This window comes from Anomaloglossus baeobatrachus, chromosome 1 (genome assembly GCF_048569485.1).
Source record: "Anomaloglossus baeobatrachus isolate aAnoBae1 chromosome 1, aAnoBae1.hap1, whole genome shotgun sequence".
Lineage (NCBI taxonomy): Eukaryota > Metazoa > Chordata > Amphibia > Anura > Aromobatidae > Anomaloglossus > Anomaloglossus baeobatrachus.
Window position 1 is genome coordinate 551,852,913 of NC_134353.1, and position 13,415 is coordinate 551,866,327.

General features: G+C 45.2%; 1 protein-coding gene across 3 annotated transcripts in view; it reads left to right on the forward strand.

Annotated features, from left to right (window-relative positions):
- IFT74 (intraflagellar transport 74) overlaps positions 1–13,415 on the forward strand; it is a 191,647-nt gene that overhangs the window by 143,648 nt on the left and 34,584 nt on the right. The gene's annotated exons all lie outside the window — the stretch shown is intronic.

Below are 13,415 nucleotides of genomic sequence, written 5' to 3' on the forward strand. Positions count from 1 at the left end.
GATATGTACTGTAAATGAATTTCCACAATACTTCCCCCAGAGGAAACCTATGATATAATAGACTCCAGTCAATGAGACCCACCACAATGTCTCAGAGTAACATGCAATCTTAATTGGGCTGTTCACACCATGTACTTTTTTTTTATAACTTTTTTACTTAATTTAAAATATGTCCCATGGTGGTCCTAACACACACAAATAAGCTCAAACTCAGTTAATGGAGATCTTTCACTTTTCTGTTTTTCTGCAAGTGTCCTCTACCAGACTCCTGGCTTTTACCTCTGCTTGGAGGATGTCAGGTGACCGCTACAGCCAGTCAGCAGCCATTAATTGGCTGCAGCAGTCACATTAGATTTGTGTCACGCATTTTATGGGGAAAGCTGGGGACAGGGGCTCCTAGACTGAACCTAAGGCTAGGGGGACCCTATCTATCCCTGATCTCAGAATTACCTCTGAAGTTGAGGTTGACTGAGCCGCCTTACAGGTCCTGCTGCTGACCAGCACTGATCTTATACCCTCTCCCCCGACCAATCCTCAGGGGAGGACCGGGACAGGAGTGAGAAGGGGAAACCAAAACTCAATCTCACAGCACACTCACACAGAGGTATATGACAATAAGAGGTAAGGAGGAAATAAAAGCAGAGAGGGAATAATATGAAAGGAGAACTTCCACAACAACTCCAAGCACCACACAATATAATCAGCAGCCCGGGACACAACAGCACCCAGACCAACACAGCAATAATCTATAGTCAGCGTGGGAAGACAGATTCCACCATCTTAAAAAGGCAGGAAACAAATGTGCTAGGTTTGAACTTCAAATAAGAAGGAATGGCGGCCACTCACTGGTGAATATTAACGGCAATTTTTATTGCACAATCTGCGGCATTGTTACAATGTAACCAGGGAGGGGGGAGTGCAGGGGCGCCGGACGACGGCCGTTTCGCACCGTAGCAGGTGCTTCCACAGGTCCGAATTAACAAAGTCAGATGAACCTCCCTCTTATGGAGGAGTCTGACAGGTGCAACTAAAAAGCTAAATAGCTGATACCAGATAACAACAGCGTAACAGTAGTATCCATATCACGGATGATCAATCAAAGTCGGATAAAGGAAACGAACACAGAGTATATAGATATAGTTATTAGCAAGGAATATGGCAAACATTTATCATATACACTTGCTCCCTTTTCTAATAGAAATGCATTGCTGCTGAAGCCGAGAAGGTCTTTTTTTATTTTATAATATATATAACAGTGTTTTACCTTCTACTTGTTTTTTTATTTTATTATTATTAAATCGTTTTAATGGTTATTTTTTACTCTATTTTGAGAGGATAAAATCTTTATACAAAAGAGAATATACTCTACTGTGCAGGAAAAAGAGAGCCAAAACCGCATGGCCCTTATGGGATCTAAACCTTCCCTATTCTGGGGATATCGCTTTAGTCAAAAAGTAGGGCTGATGACTGATTTTTTAGGATGGTCTCAAATAGCATTTATACCAATTCAACGTCGGGGGTACTAATTTTTATCAGGCTAAAAGGGGCCAAGAGAGGGAGAATAAACGGCTCTAAGGAGCCACAAGATATCCGAAGCCATAGGGCTGAGTGCTAGATTGAGGACTGACTCAGGGAAATGAATTACGGGCTGGACTACAAAGTCAGCGATTATGGATCTGCCAAAACAAATACTCTTTTCAAGAGGAAGATTTATGACAGTAAATATATACATGGATTTGATATAATATCTATATTTATTCTTTACTTTTTTATGCCCTACTTTTAGTTTAAAGGTATCTGACTTCTGCTGGGGGGCTTCTCTCCTACCGTTAAACAGGAGAACTAAACACGCTAAGTGTCCGTTATAGAAAAACGGACATGTCGTTACGGTCATTGAGTCCCAAAGGACCCAATGCCTTAACGTCCATAATGAGGCGCGATTCCCTCTGTAAGAGTTGTCTATGAGTATCGCCACCTCTTCCAGATGGGGTGATCTTAAATACACCTGCAAAAGATAGAACATCTGGATTACCTGCGTGATGTTCTCTGATGTGCCTAATTAGCTTGGGAGACCCTTTACCTGTTAAGATGGAATTGTAATGTTCTCGAAAACGTACGTATAGGCAGCGTATGGTTTTCCCTATATAGAAGAAGGAGCAAGGGCAAAAGATTACATATACAACAAATTTGGTCTTGTATGAGATGAAATGTCTGACGGTGAAGTTATGTTCACCGATATTTATGACTTTAGCCGTCAGATGGAAGGAGCAAAAATTACAGTCCCCACACCTGTAGTTACCTAAAGGTTGGGCACGATCCAACCATGTTTTTTTGTGGCTGGTAAGCCTGTTCTGTACCAGTAGGTCTCCCAAATTTTTGCTCCTTCTATATGTCACCAGTGGTCCTTTTTTTGCCCTAGTGGATAAATCAGAATCCTCCTCTATTAAGTGCCAGTGTCTTTTTATACTGGATCGAATAATGCTGTCCATTGGGCCAAACTTGAAGCTAAAAAGGAATCTACCAGAATTTTCTTCCCCAGTTTTTCTTTGTTTTTTATTAGTAAATGCGGGGGGTCTGGAGTTGGAACGGAGCCGGGCTTTTTCAATAACATCAAGTGGGTAGCCCCTGTTCTGCAATCTGGTTGCTAAATCAGCACTCTGCTCCTCGTATTTTTTCTTATTGTTGTTAATCCTTTTTATACGCAGGAATTGGCTAAATGGGAGGGACTGCTTGGTATGGGATGGGTGGTAGCTTTCATAGTGCAATAATGAATTCTTGGACGTGGGCTTCCTAAACACTTCTCGTGTTAATCCACCATTTTCTAGTGTAAGCCTTACGTCCAAGAACTCCAGCACAGTACCTCCAAACACGCTAGTGAACTTCATGTTATGGGTGTTGGTTTCATTTAAGAACTGGACGAAGTCCTGAAAGTCTGATTCCGACCCATCCCAGACCAAAAAAATATCGTCCACGTATCTGAGATATTTTTTTATGTGCTTCAAAAAGGGGTTAGTGGTGCTGTAAACCGTGTCTTCCATTGAAGCCAAGAAAAGGTTTGCGAATGAACAAGCTACGGGGGTACCCATCGCGGTACCCCCGCATTGATGGAACCATTGTTCCCCGAATTTGAAAGAATTATGCTTCAAAATCAGATTTAATGCTTCCTCTATGAAGCAAGCCATATTATGTTCTATACCTAGATTAACAATTAGTTGTTTAATGATCTGGACCCCCTGATCTTGGGGTATTCTAGTGTATAGGCTTTCTATATCGATAGAAGCCATGGCAAAGCCCTCCTGCCATTCAAAAGTATCCAAGGTGGAGACAAACATGCCAGTATCCCTAACATATGATGGAATTCTAGCCAGCAATGGGTGGAGAAGCCAATCTATATACTCGGATAGGGGCTCAAAAACAGAGCCTATACCCGAGACTATAGGGCGCCCGGGTGGTTTTTCACTATGTTTGTGGATTTTAGGTAGGCAGTACCAATGTGGCTTCTGTGGGTACAAAGGTAATAACTTTTCTGCCATTTTGCTGGATAGAAAACCATTTACAACCTTATTGTTCAGGAAAGACCGAAGTTTTTCCTTATATCTATTTGTGGGATCAAACATAATTCTTTCATATGCAGAGGAATCCCCTAACTGCCTGTCTGCCTCCTCCATGTACAATTTCTTAGGCCAGAGGACCGTGCCCTCTCCCTTATCGGGTCTACGGATAACGATGTCGTCCCAAGATTGAATAATTTTTAACGCCTTATCCTCTGCATAGGTCAGATTCTTTGGAGCTTCGGGGTAGTTCAGTGCCTCTATATCCTTGTTTACCAAATTTTGAAACAGATCTATTACATTGCCAGGTGCAGTTGGAGGAATGAAGGTAGATTTTAGGCCTCCTCTAAAGGGTGGGTTACTACATTGAACCCCATTGTTGCTAACGGGAGCATCGAGATTTTCATCGCTCAGCTCAGATAGCAGCAACGCATCCTCACTAATATCTCCAAATGCGCTCTTTGGACCAAAAAAGCCCAATGGGCCAATTGTTACCGGGCTCTCCCCTTGGATTGTTTTTGGTTGGGGTTCACTCTTATTGTTATAAAATTTAGCTAGGTGCATTTTGCGACAGCTTTTAAAAAGGTCAATCTGAAAATCTGAAAAGTTAAAGGTCTCTGGTATGCAATAATTCAGTCCTTTATTAAGCACAGCTATCATATGAATATCCAGGTTATGAGAGGATAAATTCCAGATGGTGTTTTCCTTAGAGGTATAGGTATCTAATCTCTCCATGACACCTGCTTCTTTTTGTCCGTAAAGAGATTTTTTCTTGCCCCTTCCTCTCCTTGTCCTCTTTCCAAAGGGGCCGTTGTAAAGGCACTAGTTGTGGGGACCATGCTCGCTTTTCTCTTAGGAGGTGGTAAATCCTCTACCCCACTCGAATCTGAGTCGGTCGTCCAAGCATTCCTTTTTTCATTTTGGTTTTGTTTGTATAATCTTTTTTTAGATTTTTTATTATAGTTAAAAGTGGCAGAAAAGTTCCTAGGTGTCTTTTTCCATGAAAAAATCCTTTTTAATTCGTAGTCAGATTTGTCCCGCAAGAACTTCTCCCGTTTCCTTTCCTTTATTTGATTTTGTAAAGGAATTAGTTTTTTATCCAGTTTTTTTTAGGAATAGTGACCAGTCCTCTTTAGACAATCTGCCCTCCAATTCTCTACAGAGTCTCAGCAGTTCTTCTGTGATTATGGTGTGTTCGGATTCATTCTTTTTTAGCACTAAGCTTAAGAATCGCAATGAGCACTCCTGTTGGACTTGTTCCCATTCAGACACAAAAGCTGCATCCTCTTGGTAGAATGAAATATTCTTTAGGACACGTAGTCCTCGAGGTACTCTTTGGCAGTCCGTATAGGCTCTCAAGGATTGCACAGTCCAAAATAATCCTATCTCTTTCTCTGCCAGGTTTCCTATCTTCATTTCAAGACTCTTGTTTCCTAGGATTTCTGTATCTGCAGCGCTGTTGCAACAAGTAAAAAACGCTACTGCATCCTCCCTCCCTGAAAAAATATTGGTATCCTCAGGATCTGTGATATCAACATCCGCGACATCCATTGTGTATGAGTAAATGCACACCTTTTTAATCTGTAACGGGTTGCGTGCTCTATAGCCAAGAGACAGTCCACACAAGCAGTAAAAGAAAAGAGAAGGCTAGGCACTGCAAGCCCAGGTGTGTACTCACGAGTCTGTAGTTTTTCCTTGGATCACAGATCTCCAGCCGATCCCTGTGGTGCTCTGCCGAGGTATAGGAATCCAATATGAACTTCAAATAAGAAGGAATGGCGGCCACTCACTGGTGAATATTAGTTCACTAGCGTGTTTGGAGGTACTGTGCTGGAGTTCTTGGACGTAAGGCTTACACTAGAAAATGGTGGATTAACACGAGAAGTGTTTAGGAAGCCCACGTCCAAGAATTCATTATTGCACTATGAAAGCTACCACCCATCCCATACCAAGCAGTCCCTCCCATTTAGCCAATTCCTGCGTATAAAAAGGATTAACAACAATAAGAAAAAATACGAGGAGCAGAGTGCTGATTTAGCAACCAGATTGCAGAACAGGGGCTACCCACTTGATGTTATTGAAAAAGCCCGGCTCCGTTCCAACTCCAGACCCCCCGCATTTACTAATAAAAAACAAAGAAAAACTGGGGAAGAAAATTCTGGTAGATTCCTTTTTAGCTTCAAGTTTGGCCCAATGGACAGCATTATTCGATCCAGTATAAAAAAAAAAAAAAAAAAAAAAAAAAAGACACTGGCACTTAATAGAGGAGGATTCTGATTTATCCACTAGGGCAAAAAAAGGACCACTGGTGACATATAGAAGGAGCAAAAATTTGGGAGACCTACTGGTACAGAACAGGCTTACCAGCCACAAAAAAACATGGTTGGATCGTGCCCAACCTTTAGGTAACTACAGGTGTGGGGACTGTAATTTTTGCTCCTTCCATCTGACGGCTAAAGTCATAAATATCGGTGAACATAACTTCACCGTCAGACATTTCATCTCATGCAAGACCAAATTTGTTGTATATGTAATCTTTTGCCCTTGCTCCTTCTTCTATATAGGGAAAACCATACGCTGCCTATACGTACGTTTTCGAGAACATTACAATTCCATCTTAACAGGTAAAGGGTCTCCCAAGCTAATTAGGCACATCAGAGAACATCACGCAGGTAATCCAGATGTTCTATCTTTTGCGGGTGTATTTAAGATCACCCCATCTGGAAGAGGTGGCGATACTCATAGACAACTCTTACAGAGGGAATCGCGCCTCATTATGGACGTTAAGGCATTGGGTCCTTTGGGACTCAATGACCGTAACGACATGTCCGTTTTTCTATAACGGACACTTAGCGTGTTTAGTTCTCCTGTTTAACGGTAGGAGAGAAGCCCCCCAGCAGAAGTCAGATACCTTTAAACTAAAAGTAGGGCATAAAAAAGTAAAGAATAAATATAGATATTATATCAAATCCATGTATATATTTACTGTCATAAATCTTCCTCTTGAAAAGAGTATTTGTTTTGGCAGATCCATAATCGCTGACTTTGTAGTCCAGCCCGTAATTCATTTCCCTGAGTCAGTCCTCAATCTAGCACTCAGCCCTATGGCTTCGGATATCTTGTGGCTCCTTAGAGCCGTTTATTCTCCCTCTCTTGGCCCCTTTTAGCCTGATAAAAATTAGTACCCCCGACGTTGAATTGGTATAAATGCTATTTGAGACCATCCTAAAAAATCAGTCATCAGCCCTACTTTTTGACTAAAGCGATATCCCCAGAATAGGGAAGGTTTAGATCCCATAAGGGCCATGCGGTTTTGGCTCTCTTTTTCCTGCACAGTAGAGTATATTCTCTTTTGTATAAAGATTTTATCCTCTCAAAATAGAGTAAAAAATAACCATTAAAACGATTTAATAATAATAAAATAAAAAAACAAGTAGAAGGTAAAACACTGTTATATATATTATAAAATAAAAAAAGACCTTCTCGGCTTCAGCAGCAATGCATTTCTATTAGAAGAGGGAGCAAGTGTATATGATAAATGTTTGCCATATTCCTTGCTAATAACTATATCTATATACTCTGTGTTCGTTTCCTTTATCCGACTTTGATTGATCATCCGTGATATGGATACTACTGTTACGCTGTTGTTATCTGGTATCAGCTATTTAGCTTTTTAGTTGCACCTGTCAGACTCCTCCATAAGAGGGAGGTTCATCTGACTTTGTTAATTCGGACCTGTGGAAGCACCTGCTACGGTGCGAAACGGCCGTCGTCCGGCGCCCCTGCACTCCCCCCTCCCTGGTTACATTGTAACAATGCCGCAGATTGTGCAATAAAAATTGCCGTTAATATTCACCAGTGAGTGGCCGCCATTCCTTCTTATTTGAAGTTCATATTGGATTCCTATACCTCGGCAGAGCACCACAGGGATCGGCTGGAGATCTGTGATCCAAGGAAAAACTACAGACTCGTGAGTACGCACCTGGGCTTGCAGTGCCTAGCCTTCTCTTTTCTTTTACTGTAAATGTGCTAGGTTTCCAACAACATGTGATCCAAGAGGAATCAGCAGGCTAGCAGAGGTAAAATCTTGCTACCCTGACCATGAATGAGCACGCCGCTGGTCGATGCTTGAGCCTGTCTGTGTAACTCAGAAATCAGAGAAACCATAGGGTGGAGTGTCAGAATCTGTAGTGTGAACAGCGTCTAATGCCGCCATGACACGTGCATGTGACAACTTGAGCAGGAAAAACCAGTGTCGTACCTCTCTCTTTCTCCTCAAACGGAAATGGACCACTGCAGCCACTCAGTAGCAACATGGACATCTGAATGAGACCTAACAATGCATTTTTGATCCTAGTATTTTGAGTCCATTATATCCAAAATTGCTAATATATATGGATGATACTCCCACAATAACCCTCAGAGTACCATGTGACGGGGTGTACATCAGAGCAAAGAGAGACAACAGGCCGAGGATGATCCAACAGGTTTACTAACAGGAATACAGGAACAGCACACGACAAGTCCAAATAAAACAGATTCGGGGGCACCTCCCGATAATCCAAAGTGCCAGATCACAACGTAATAGTCCTTTTCAGAGTCCCAGAAATCCCACACAATCCACTGGACGGCGAGGTCTGTCCGCAGATTCAGATCTCGCTCCCTTCCTCTTCAAAAACTCAACTCCCAACTGCATTTAGAAACAGGAGTGAATTGTTTGAGCTCGTGGGCCCGCCCCTCAAGGGTAGGGGTCTATGCAATGGTTGGGCCCACTAGAAGATTCTAGAAGGTTGGCTCCGAGATGTCTACAGGTTTGTGTAGTTGGCGTTGTCCACTGCTTACGAAACAATGAGAAGTTCCCCTGGCTGTGTGGACAAGAGATAATTGCATTATGGGCCCAGAGACACAGGAGATGGGGGGAAGGTATGGTTACTTACATCCCAAGACATTTCAAAGTGTTCAGTAAGTACAACCAAAGGAAAGTGACATCACATCCTGACATAGTATTACAGCAAATACAGTGAGAAGGTAAAATACATCATGACAATTCCTTCCCCTCCCAACTTGTGTACGTACTAGGGACCTCTACAGGTCGCTGGTTAAGTACACGCAGGCATGGCTGACAGGACTCAAGGCTCCTCTTGCCTGGACAGTCCATCTGCATTTTGGTGTTGGCTGCCCCTTCTATATTGTATGGTAAAGTTATAGGGCTGCAGAGCCAGGCTCCATCGCAGTAAGCGTCCATTGTCCCCAGAGACTCTGTTCAGCCAGGTGAGGGGATTGTGATCAGTAACCACAGTGAATTCCCGTCCATACAGATACGGCCGTAGTTTCTTAAGGGCCCACACTACAGCCAGACATTCCTTCTCAACAGTTGCATAGGCCACTTCTCGGTCCAGCAGTTTCCGGCTGAGATAGGCGATGGGGTGCTCGTCCCCAGCTGCATTCACCTGGCTGAGGACAGCTCCCAGTCCATAAGCAGAGGCATCCGTTTGCACAATGAATCTCCTCTTGTAGTCTGGAGCAGCCAGGACAGGATCGCAGATCAAAGCATCCTTCAGCCGGTTAAAAGCCTCATCACAGGCTGGAGTCCAGATCACCAGCCGGGGCATTGTTTTCTTGGTCAGGTCGGTAAGAGGCTTGGCCACAGTACTGAAATGAGAAACAAATTTTCGGTAATAACTGGCAGTGCCCAGAAAAGCCATAACTTGTTTCTTAGTTTGGGGTACAGGCCAGTCTCTAATAGCCTGGATTTTGGCAGGCTCAGGTCGGAGCTTCCCTCCTCCCACTCTATGTCCTAGGTACTGGACTTCCCCCATCCCCAATTGGCATTTATCGGGTCGAATAGTTAGGCCGGCTGCAAGAATCAGGTCCAAAATAATGGCTACTTGATTCAGATGTTCCTCCCATGTGTGGCTGAAGACGGCGATATCATCCAAGTAGGCACAAGCAAAGTCATCACATCCCCGGAGGATCTGATCCACCATTCTCTGGAAGGTGGCCGGGGCATTTTTCATTCCAAAAGGCATGCTTAGAAATTCATACAGACCAAAGGGGGTTATAAAAGCGGACCGTTCTCTCCCTTCATCCGTTAGAGGGATCTGCCAGTATCCCTTACTGAGATCCAAGGTAGTGACATATCGGGACCCAGCCAGTCGGTCTAGAAGTTCGTCAATACGAGGCATTGGGTAAGGATCGCTGACGGTATGGTCGTTTAGTCGCCGATAGTCCACACAAAATCGAGTACTCCCATCCTTCTTGGGTACTAACACCACAGGGGAGGCCCAAGGGCTATGGGAGGCCTGGATTACCCCAAGCTGTAACATCTCCTCCAGTTCGTGCTGCATGGTGTTTCGAACTGATTCAGGTACCCGGTAAGGAGCCAGTTGTATGGGACGGATGCCCTGAGTGTCCACATGATGTTGGGTGACGGTGGTTCGACCTGGTTGGGATGAGAAAGCAGCCCGTCTCTGTTGAAGCACTTCCAGCATCTGGATTTTCTGTAAGGAGTCCAGGTAATCTCCCAGGGGGCTCTCGCTGCTTCCACGAGATCAGGTAGAGAGTCCTCATCCTCTTGACCATCTTCTGAAGCCAACCGACAGCTTGCTATCATTGGAATGTTCCGGTCATGGTACTCCTTAATCATATTCACATGGACAGTCTTTTGCCTTAGCCCCTGATCATCTAAAGCAAGAAGGTAATTGGTATCATTCAGTTTTCTGAGAACCCGGAAGGGACCCTCCCATGTGGTCTGCAGTTTATTCTGCCGATGGGGAACAATCATTAAGACTTGTTGTCCTTCTACAAACTCCCGATAGCGTGCATTACGGTCATACCATGTCTTCTGTCTGGTTTGAGCCATACGCAAATGACTCTGTGCAAAACTAGCAAGTTGGGCCAAGGTTTCTCGCAGCTTTAGGACATAAGGGACAACAGGGGTTCCTGTATCTTCAACTTGCCCCTCCCAGTATTCCTTGAGCAGGGTTAAGGGTCCTCGGACCTTTCTTCCATAGAGTAGATCAAAGGGGGAGAACCCAGTGGACTCCTGGGGAACTTCCCGATAGGCAAACAAGAGATGGGGTAGGTACTTCTCCCAGTCTGAATCTCGGTCCGTGAAGGCCCTCAGCATATTCTTCAGAGTGCCGTTGAATCGTTCACAAAGTCCATTTGTTTGGGGATGATACGGGGTCGTTCGGATCGCTCGTACTCCACAGGTGCGCCACAGACACTGGACCAACTCTGACATAAACTGGGAGCCTTGGTCCGACAAGATCTCACTGGGGAATCCTACTCTGGTAAAAATAATAACCAAGGCCTCGGCCACCTTGGCTGCAGAGATACTTGACAAGGCCACGGCTTCTGGATATCGGGTGGCGTAGTCCACAACGGTGAGAATGTACTGCTTTCCAGATTTACTTGGTTTAGCCAGAGGTCCAATGATATCAACAGCTACTCTTTGAAAGGGTTCTTCTATTATAGGGAGCGGTTGCAGGGGTGCCTTTGGGTGATCTCCGGGTCGCCCTCTACGCTGACATATGTCACAAGTTCGGCAGAAATGCGCCACTGCTTGGGAAATCCCCAGCCAATAAAAAGTTTGAGTCAATCGTCTCTCGGTGCGGGTTTTGCCTTGATGGCCAGCCGTAGGAATGTCATGAGCCAGGTGTAATAGGGGAATTCTGTACTTCTGAGGAACAATCAGCTGTTTGCTATAAGTCCAGGGCTTATCTAGGGAGTCGGCATTGGCAACCCGATACAGAAGTCCATTTTCTCTGATAATTCTTTCTCCGTTTTCCCCTAGCTGCCCTATTTCAGCCCGAGTTCTAAAACTAGCAAGGGTGGGGTCAGTCTCTACTTCTTGTCTAAACTGAACTTTATCCCAAGTAACATTCATATTATCCCCACAAGAAGAATCACTCACCGGCTGTAATGGCAGTTCTGGTGGCCTCAGTTCCATGGATGGGTTGTACACGTCCACATGGGCTGCTCTCTTGGCTTGACTTCTGGTTACCGCACCGACAAAGTGGCAATGAAGATTCCCCACATCATTTCCTAGAAGAACGTCTGCAGGGAGGCCGCTCATCACACCGACCACACATTGTTTTGCCCCAAAGCCATAATCCAGGGTCACACTCGCTCTTGGAATATATCTCTGGGTACCTCCTGCCAGTTCAATGGCAATTCCTGGTCCCTTTTGAATTGCTTGTGGTTGAATTACTCGGGGATCAGCTATGGTGAGGAAAGCCCCAGTGTCACGGAAGCCAACAACTTTTTGGCCATCCAGCACGACCTCCTGTAGATGTTTGTCCTGAAGATCAGAAGAACAGGTGGCTGGAGCTCGCACCCCATAGACTCCGGGTAGGGGAGCCAGGATATCTGAGTCACTTGGCAAGTCATCAGGCACAGAATCCAGCTCTTCTCCTGGTGAAGGTGTCTGTAGGTAATGAACAGGCAAAGGCGGTCTGTAGCTGTTCTGTCTACGAACACCTGGACATTGGAATTGCATGTGCCCAGGCTGCCCACATCCATAACATCTGCGCTCTGGGATTCTTCCTCCGCGTCGTATTCCCAAAGGTGGAGCATGAGTAATGCGAGGCACAGTCACACGAAGGTCCCCATGAGTTGACGGTCTAGGGTGATGGTGAACATTGGGGCCAGAAGGACCAGGGGCCACCAGCGTTGGGGGGTTGGTGTTTTTTTTTCTCACTGGGTAGTAGTTTTTTCCACTGAGGCTTGATGGTGAGAGCCTCATCAGCTAGAGCTGCAGCTTCCTCCACAGTGGCTGGTCTCCTTTCACGCACCCATTCCCGGATCTCAGCGGGGCACTTGAAGTAAAACTGCTCTTTTAGGAGGACCTGGAGGACGGTCTCCAAGGTTAAGGCCTCCTCTGCCTCCAACCAACGATGCCACAGATGTTTGAGTTTGTGGGCATACATCTTGAAGGACACTTCCTCATCACATGCTAGAGTACGGAACTGAGTCCTGTAAGTGTCTGGCGTTACAGCATAATGTTCTAGAATAGTCTGTTTAATATCCGCATACTCACAGTTCCACCGAGGGTCCATAGCTCTATAGGCTGCAGCAGCTCCACCCTCTAAGAGCCCAACCAGATGCCGGACGCGCTCCCTTTCTGGGACTTCCATTAATCGACACTGATGCTCAAAGTCCTGGAAGAAGCCCTCAATGTCACCAGCAGCCTCATTAAACTGCTTGAAGTCTTTGCGGGACACTCTGGGAAGTTCCCTCATGATGGGTGCTGGGGTTACAGTCTGTCTGGAACCTCTCGCGGCTTCCACAGCGAGCTGCTTATCCAGCAATGCCATCTCCTCCATCCTGCGCTCCTTCTCTTCAGCTCCACGCATGGCCTCCCTCTTATCTTCTATGGTGGCCTCATCTCCAAGCAGTGCCATCTTTTCCTTGTACCACACAACCCATTGACTTTTTTGGGTATTCACCTCCGGCTCCCGTCTTTGCTCCCCTTGCTGTGGAAATTGTTCCTCGGTGCCATCTTGCAGGCAAGCGTGTTCCAATGCCTCAATTAGTTGCTCCTTAGAGAGTCCTTTGTAGCCGACACCTAATTCACGGGCCTTTGTTTGTAGACTCGCCACAGTCCAGTTCCTGTATCCTGAGGTTCTGGTTTCAGACGTCGATTGGCTGTTGTCCTCCATTTCTTCTGCTCTGATCCCGCCGCTGCCACCAGTTTGTGACGGGGTGTACATCAGAGCAAAGAGAGACAACAGGCCGAGGATGATCCAACAGGTTTACTAACAGGAATACAGGAACAGCACACGACAAGTCCAAATAAAACAGATTCGGGGGCACCTCCCGATAATCCAAAGTGCCAGATCACAACGTAATAGTCCTTTT